At 47.2% G+C, this 8,832-nt stretch overlaps 1 protein-coding gene across 1 annotated transcript in view; it reads left to right on the top strand.

Moving 5' to 3' along the window:
- Nucleotides 1–1,365, top strand: part of LOC112551522 (uncharacterized protein C16orf45-like) — a 96,117-nt gene extending 94,752 nt beyond the window's left edge. Inside the window, exon 6 of the mRNA XM_025212906.1 lies at nucleotides 1,243–1,365. The gene's annotated coding sequence lies outside the window, so the exon portion shown is untranslated. The remainder of the gene's footprint in view (nucleotides 1–1,242) is intronic.
- Nucleotides 1,366–8,832: the final 7,467 nt, after the last annotated feature.

Genomic DNA, 8,832 nt, shown 5'->3' on the forward strand with positions numbered 1-8,832 from the left:
AGTTGATGTTAAAGAGCACAGGGGCTAAGACGCACCCCTGTTTCACCCTGTTGTTGATGTCAAAGGCACTTGATTCTTTGCTTTCACACACTACAGTTGCCTTTATACTTTGATATAATGAGCAAATGATGTTCAGGTTTGGGGGGACAACCCAGTTTCTTTAGAACAGTAAAAAGGCCCTGTCAGTTGACTGTATCAAAGACCTTCATCAGATTGATGAAGGCTATGTACAGTAGTATTTTTTTTCTCTACACTTCTCTCTCAGTTGCTTGACCGAAAATATTATATCAATGGTGGAGTGTCCTGAGCAAAAACCACATTGATTTTCAGGATAGATTTTTGCACCTAGAGATTGCGGCCTAGGGAACATGATGTAAGTGACAATTTTTCCAGTGGTGTTTAACATAGAAATACCTCTACAGTTGTCACAGTCGCTTCTATCCCCTTTGGTTTTGTATAATTGTACAAACCAAGCATCTTTGAAATCTCGTGGTACCCCTTCTTCTTTCCAACAGAGCAATTTAACTTCATGGAGCTTTCAGAGTAATTTATCATTGGCACATTTGTAGATTTCAGCAGGCAGTCATTGCCAGATGCCTTGTTTCCAGGAATCAATTTAATGGTTTTCTGAAAATCTAATGTAGGTTCATTGTCTAAATCCATCATAACTTCAAACTGCGGTAATCCTTCAATCTCTTTGTGTTTGATTTCAGTCTCAATGAAGTATATAATTTCCTAGTGTCCAATCCAATGTTCAAGTTGCTTTTGTTTACTAGTAATGACATTTCCATTTAAGTCTTTCAGTGGAGCTATTTTCTTCTTGACTGGACCAATTGTTCATTTGATGCCTTCGGACATTCTATGGCTATCACCTGCATCAGCTGCTTCCTGAATATCATCACAGAGTTTCAACCAGAAATCTTGGGCACACATCTTAGCCTCCTTTTGTATTTCTCTTTGAGCTTTTCTCAGATTTTCTGAGATTATGGTGTTGGGAGATGAGATTTCTGGGGTTATGATGTTGGTTAACACTGTCCTTTTGTTCTCAACTAGTGATAGAAGGGTTTCAGAAGAGTGCTCTTCAAACCATTCTGCATTTTTCTAACATTTTTTGCCAAACACTGTTATAGCAGCATTGTATGTGATAGTTTTTAAGCTTTCCCAAGCCTTGGTGGCTGAGTTGTTAGGTAAACTTGCTTTCACAACTTCTTCCTTGAATAATGTGCATTTCTATGTCTTTAGGTTGGCTGATGTCTATCTGAGGGTGACTGGCAGTTTTGCTTCAGTGGATCTTTTTGACATTGATCCTAACTTTGCAGCAGTCTAAGCCATGGTCAGTGTCAAAGTCAGCCTGGGAACTGGGAGAAGCATGAGATAAGACCTTGAATGCAGGATTTCTTTCAGGTGGCTACCTAAAATTTCAGGTATTTGACTAGTTTCAGGAATTTGACTAGTCAGAATAATTTAGCAGCATCTGCAAACTTGGAGATTTTACTCCTCCCCACACTGTGTCATGCCCAGGCCCAGGCCCATTCCTCCCCTCTGCCACTGCTGCTGTGGCATGCCCACTCCTCCCACCCTGAGTTGGACCTGCTTCCCACCCCGTGCTGAGCGGGGGGGGGGGGGGGGGGGACCAGCTCCAGTGCCCTTGCCTCCACCCCCCATTGTCGCTGCCTGCAGGGAGCAGGGCAGGGGGGGCGAGGCCAGCACAGGTGCCTTCACACTCCCTCTGTCCCCTGTGTCCCATCATCATGGCAGCACTCCACTGCACTGCCACCCCATCCCAGTGCTGTATTCGCACTCTGATTGGTTGTTTCAGTCCACCAATCAGAGTGCGAATAAAGCGTTATGGACAGACAGACAGATTAAGGCTTTTATAATATTAGAAGATTTATTTCTATTGCAGTAGTGCTTGGGAGCCCCACTCATGGACCAGAGCCACAAGGTACTAGGCATGACACAAACACAGACCAAAAGATCCTTGTCCCAAACTGCTTACAATGTAGATTTACAATTCAGTTGTACGGCATGGAGGAGCATGAGAAATGTATGGTCAGGCTAATAGCCAGAGGTGTCAAAGTGTAGGGACTAGTACAGAAGTATTCAAGTCATAGTTACTCTTGCAGTCTGAACTGAGTGGCCAAGGAGTGAGAACAACCAGCTGCTACTCCAGAGGCAGTTTCCTTGGCAGATTCATTCTGGTGGGGCAGTGTAAGGACAGCTTCCATGGCTGCTGCTTTTCCTCTTGTCCTGTAGCTAGGCAAGGGGCTGCAGTCCTCAGCACTAGTCATCTGGCACCTTCTGCCAGCCCTAAGTTTACAGCAAAAAATTAAGGGAAAAAGAAAAGACTAAGCCTTTTTTTTATAACCCCAAGAGCCAAAGAAGCTGAGCTATAAGTTCTGTTTTCTGGGATGTTCATCTCTGTATGTCTGCTTGTGAAAGAGCTGAAAAGCCACCAGCCTTGAAGCTGAGGCAGCTGACTTAGATCAGCAAGGATAAAATCCACTACAATGAAATATTATTCATTCATAAATTTGCAGTGAGCAATACCATAGTTTAAAATATTCAGCATGGAAACTGAATGCTAAACTAATAGCTCCCAGAAGGTATGTTGGTAAGAAATGAAAACAGCTGTTTTTTCATTACAGGCAGCACTTTCAATACTCTGCTCTGTATGGAAGAGCTGCACCTCCTAGGGACCAGAAGAATTACAGCAAGACCAAATGCAAAAGGAGGTTCAGTGTTTTCAGTCTCTTTTAAACATCAGACACCGAACAGGTGGAAAATGATCTAAGGGGCCGTGAAGATTGGGCACCCTTTGTCTTTTAAGCTGCATTCATCATTTATTTTCCTCAATGCAATTGTAGGTGGTATATTATTAAAAACACCATTGCTTTCTATTATAATACCTCTTGTTCAGTTGCTTGTAATTCTGACATACTCAAATTTAGTGGGGATCTAGCCTTTGAATCCAGGATGGGTTTTTTTCCACTTTGAAAATCCTCTCAAACAAGCTATTCGGAACTGGTCAGTGGAGACCTCCTAGATCTTTGCAACTAAATTCCCCAAAGATTCTGTCTGCACGGGGCATGCTTAAGCCTGGGGCTACACATGATTTTCTGTGGACTAAGCTGTGTTCAGGCACCTGAACTGAAAGCAGGGAGCCTGTCTCCCCTGTGTTTTCAGTATCTTCCCTGCTGGATCTAGGCAATGTGTAATGAAAGCTGCCTAACTGGAATACAGAAGGGACAAGAGCAGGACCTGAGGGAAGTATGGGGGAGAAGATACAGACAAGCAGCCTGGGAACTGGGGTAGGCATGGACTTGTTGGGCCAGCAGACTGGGACTGGGATCTAGGAAAAAGAAATGTGGGACGTGGGAACCAGTGATCAGAAGAGGAGTCAGTGATGCAGCATAAAAGGACTGGCCATGAAGACTGGGGCTAGGAACCAATGTGAAGAGAGGAGGTGATGAGAAGCCAGAGTGTGGGAGAGAAGTGGGTTTGGCTGGGCAAAGAAACTGGGACAAGAATCTACAGGTAATGATGGACACTGGTGAATGAAGAGTCTGCAGGAGAGAGACTAGGACTGGCCAGTGGAAATGGTCACTGAACAGAGAAAATCCTAGGAGTCAGGTATGGGAGAGGAGCAGATTAGAGGATGAAACTGGGACTGGCTGGGCAAAGACTCTGAGATAGTGGGTTGCGTTCTTGGAGTTCAGAAAGGGACAGGTCCTTGAACAGGAAGTCTCTAGAGAAAGATTAGAACTGACTGCTTAAAGAGATGTATGGCTGGAAGGGGCATCAAAAGATCTAGCATTGAATATGAAGGATCCACTCAACCAGGAGCACTCAACCCCCAGCCCATGAGTCAGATCTGGCCCATGAAGCCATATACTTTGGTCCACAAGGCTTTCAATGGGTCCAAAAATTTAGTTGTGGAAGGGTGGTGGCTGCTCCCCTGCTGCCAAATATCCAGACCTATTGGGAGCCCCGCAGGCTGGATAACATGGCCCTGAATGCATACAGGGGTTAGGGAAGGGAGCTGATCTGGGTGCATAGGAGCTGGCTGAGACAGCACAAGGCCTGATTTTGGCCCACAGACCAGCCTAACACCACTCATCCAGCTGGTGGCACCAAAAGGTTGAGTACTGCTGCCCTACATGGGGGCAAGATCAAATATACTGATACTGTCCCTAACAGGTGTTTGTCTAAGCTGTTCTTACAAATCTCCAATGGAGGAGATTCCACAACCTCCCTTAGTGGTCTGTTCTAGCATCTCACTACCCTAAGTGTTAGAGAGTTTGCCCTAATATCCAATCTAAATAATCTATGCTGAAAATTAAGGCAATTTTTTCTTTTTCTGTCCCTACTGAACATGGAGAACAGCTTTTAAAACTACCTTTTATGTACTGCAAGGCTGTTATCATGTTCACCCTTTAGTCTTTTCTTTTTTAGACAGGCAAGCATTATTCTGGCACTTTAAGCCTAAATCATGCAATTTATATTTAAAAAGAAACTAGAGGTCCCTGCTGACCTGTGTGCTGCTGGGCAGCTACACGGTGTCTGCCCAGTCCCTACCCCAAACACCTTTCTGCCTAAAGAGATAAGACAAGGCTGGGAAGAAGAGTGCATGGTAACATTACCCTCACTGTGCAGTTGGAGGGCTGCAATAGAAGCAGAGAAAGAGGACAGTTTTCAGAAGTGCTCAGTATTGGCCTTAGTCTGCTCTCATCCACATGCAAAGGAGAGGTCGCTTCAAAAATTCCGCTCTTTGTTACATGCCCACAGTCAGTCAGGAAGCCTTTGTCAGAGCTAGAAACTGAGCCTGGATCTTTGCTTTATCCAGTAGACAACAGGAAAATAGTTGTTTCCATTTTTATGCTATGCCTAGCATCAATCCCATGGTCAGTACTTGGCATGATTAAAGAATAGTAAGGGTGTGCTGGCCATAGCAAGCTGTTTATAAGGCAAAAAGTGAAACCAAAGATTTAATAGGTATTTATTATCTGATATATGCGAGAGCTGGGCATGTGCCTGCCCCCAAAACCATGCAGTCTAGCTTAGACATACTCAGTGTATTGCAAGCACATAGGTCCAGATTTTATTGCATCTTCATATTCCTACAAGACCATTAATCTGCAGTTTTAACACTTGCACATGGTTGGGATTTAGCATAGCTTACAGTTGCTAACTGAGCAAGTCCAGTGGGCTGCACTGGCCAGGCAGCTGCCAGATGAGTCTCAAAACTTTAGTTGAAGAAAAATCATGAATAGTAAGTGTTCGACCCAATTGGAGAGGCTCCTTCCTACCTTCTAGTGTGGCAGCTAGGGCACTTGTCTAGGGAGCAAAGAATACAGATTTTAGGTCTCACTTTGCCCAGAGAGGATTTAAACTTGCTTCTCAGCAAATTGCTCTAAACACCAGGTCACCAGCTAGGGACCACACAGAGCCTGCACCAGCCCTCATCTTAAAGCTCTGCCTCTCAACTTAAAGCTCGGCCTCTGCAGCTTTGGCATTTGATATTCATTGGATAAAATAAGCAAGGATGACACCATGGTGGACATCTATTATATCTACTGTATTTACCCAAATCAAAGACCATTTCAAATTTAAGATGACCCCCCAATAATTAGATTATATACATGGAAAATTATACATTTCTTATAATTTTCCATGTATAGAATCTAATTATTTGGGAGTCATTTTCAATTCATTCCCCTACCACCGCAGCAGGGAAAGCAGCAGTGGGGGAGCAGGCAGCCAGACCCCCACCATTTGTGACCCCTCTTTGTCTTTGCCTGCCCTGCTGCCTCCCCCCCGATCCACTTGCACATCTGGCGGGGTGTGTGTGTGTGTGTGTGTGTGTGTGTGTGTCCCAGCCCCTGGCCACTTCCTCTCACCAGTACCTGCACCCCTGGCCAATTTTCCCTCCTGTTCTCCCCCCACCTGCAACCCTGGCCACCCTGTCCCCATCCCATGGCCACCTGCCCCCCTGCTGCTTCCTTCTGTGGTGGCTCTCACTCCAGGGCAGTTTTTGTTGGGGGTGTCCCCAGCCCCGGCCTGGCCCCAACTTGGCCAGGCAGAAGCAGAGGCAGCAGGTCTGGGTGAGGGCTGAAGCAGGAGCAGAGGGTAAGCTGCAGGAGAGTGGAGGGGGGCAGGGTGGGAGGGGCAGGAGTTGTGGGGACAAGCAGCTGGGGTTGCAGGCACTGGGGAAGGCAGGTGGTGCAATTGTGTCGATTGCCCATTAGATCCCATTGTACTGCATGTGTAGAGGGCCTCCTTTAGGTATAACCATAACAGTGAATACCCTGGGTTTATAAAGCTTGTTTGAAAGATAATGAAGTTTACACTAAGTTACTATCTATGCTCCATACTAATGTAATTTTCATTTTAGTAAGTTTTACTTTACATAACCAGTCTCTGTCCCCTCCAAGAAGAGCTTCATCATGGTACAGTGACCATGCATGCCAAGATCACTATATTTGATTCCCAAAGCCTCTGTCTTTTCCCTTCATTTGCTCCATCACTTTATTTGGAACATATCTGGCATCTGCAGAAGAGAGTGATAAAGAACTTCCCAAAGCTTATCCTGCCTATTGAGCTGCAAGAGTAATGACAAATCCATCTGGCAGAGATTAAACCCAGCCAGCAGTTCTCTTGTTAAAGAGTAGGACAATCCAGTTGCAGGGTTTGGCTTTCCTCTCATTTGGATATTAATAGTTACTGTGTAACAGATCCTTTTGGTGCCCTGGTTTCAAATTCACTTTATACATGTGACAGCCACCGTCTTGGCCAGTGCACTCAGGATTGAACCATCAGCCTTCAGAGCTAATGTTCCTTTGTGCATGTGTATGTGGGAACCTAAAAAAATAAGACACAAAAGGGGCCTGCAGTCCCTTGGATCCTAGATGCTTGGTTCTCAGCTAATGATGCTCCCAGATGCCTTGGGTCCAAGGCTCAGAAGGTTATTTTAGATTTTAGTGAAACTGCTATACCTGGAGTCCCCAACCCTCCCTGCCATGGACAGTTACCAAGATCTGTGTTCTCAACTCCTCATAGTCATGCCTGCCTAGAAGCAGGAACTGCCTTCGTACTGCTAATGCAAGAGTGATCTCAAAGAGCCCAGGAGACAATAGCCTTGGAAAAACTGTCACCTTGAAAGATGAGTGAGCCCCTTGATCGCATGGCCACTGAAGCCCAAATGCTTGGCTTTCACAAAACCACCAGGTTTATTGCATCTGAACTGTTGGTAGATTTCCTCTTATGCCAGTATGGAAATAAGTTTAACCAGGCCTCTTACTTCACTAAGAAGAGAAAGAGAAGAGAAAAAGATGCTGATGCTGATGCTGTGTGTTTCAAAACGTTCTAAGATAAGAAAAAACCTTCATGCCTTGTCTGTCTTGATATATTAAGCTCTGTGTGCAGATGTTAACCTCCTCCTTTCCCCCAAACCAGAAGCTGGTAACTGTTCCCAAAACACAGTGTTTTTGTCCTGAATAAGTAAACTGCTTACGTGTGACAAACGAATGACCAACATCTTTCTGTTTCTTTCAAGGTTGCTTTGTCTGAACCCTGCATCTTTTCTTGCTGTCTAAAGTATAAATACGCTTGTAAACTTGTAGAGGTCAGAGTTCCTTTGAGAACCCTCCTTGTGATCACTTGTATAGCTTGAAAAACACCAGGATGGCTCTGCCAATTCTGATACAACCACAACGCGAAGTTTGATTTCTTCCACACCAGTTTCTCAGGTGATGCCATCACCTGTAGACTCAATGCAGTGCGCAGCAGCCAACAAAGCTTGTGCATCAGGGTTTCAGCTCATCTGATTCATCCTTTCTCCAAGGGGTGGGTGATGAAGGGGATTGCTGCAATTGTAGCTGATCTTCAAGGATCTGGGTTTTCTGCTTGCTGTGAAAAAATGTGGATTGTCTCATTTAAAGGAGAAAAACATAGATTTTCCTCTTTAAAGGAGAAAACCACAGGTTTCCCCTTGCAGGCTGGCAGCCTTCCAGCCTGCAAGGAGCAGCTTGGGGCTGGGGGGAAGCAGGGAGAGGACGATTGGAGGCAGGGGGCACCATGTGTGTCTGTGCACGCACATGCATGGCACTGGTGTACAGCAAGGCAGGGTGGTGGGAGGAGTCCCAGCAGCTGGATGCAGGTGAGTCTATGGGGGCAGGGGTGGAGGGTCAGGGCTTGGGGTCTGTCTGGGGGGCTGTGGGGGAAAGGAGGTATGGGGCACGCATGTGTGTGCAGGGGTGGGTGTGCGAGGGTGGGGGCGAGTCCCTGCAGGTGATGGTGGAAGGTGTCGGGGCACTGGGGCTATGGCAGAGCAGGGGGGTAAGGGGAGGTGTCCCCCCCTCCATCAGGGGAAGGGGTGGGGGGGCACTTTGGGGGCAGTGGATAATTGCATGGCTGGGCCAGTGGCACCGGGGCTGGTGCCGGGGGTCACAGGGGCAGGGCAGCTGGGAGATGCTGCCTGGGGGGGGTGGGGGCGGTGGGCATGCTCCAGTCCGGGCAGGATGGGGGCAGCTGAGGGCCCCGTCCACCAGGGCTGTGGGAGGCAGGGGCTGTGGGTCAGGAGCGAGGGGCACCAGCAAGGCTGGGGAGACTGTCGCTTGGGAGTGAGGTGCAGCAGGGGGGTGGGGGACTGTGGGTTAGGAGTGCAGGGCACCAGCAGGGCCAGGGGCCTGCAGGTTGGGAGTGAGGGGCACCAGCAGGGCCAGGGGGCTGTGGCTTGGGAGTGAGGGGCAATGGCTTGGGCAAGGGCAGGGGAAGAGCACTGGCACATCAGGATTGTTCAGCGCCGCAGAGCGGGGCAGAGCGGGGCGGGGG

The sequence above is a fragment of the Alligator sinensis genome, unplaced genomic scaffold (genome assembly GCF_000455745.1).
Source record: "Alligator sinensis unplaced genomic scaffold, ASM45574v1 scaffold17_1, whole genome shotgun sequence".
Taxonomy (NCBI): Eukaryota; Metazoa; Chordata; order Crocodylia; family Alligatoridae; genus Alligator; species Alligator sinensis.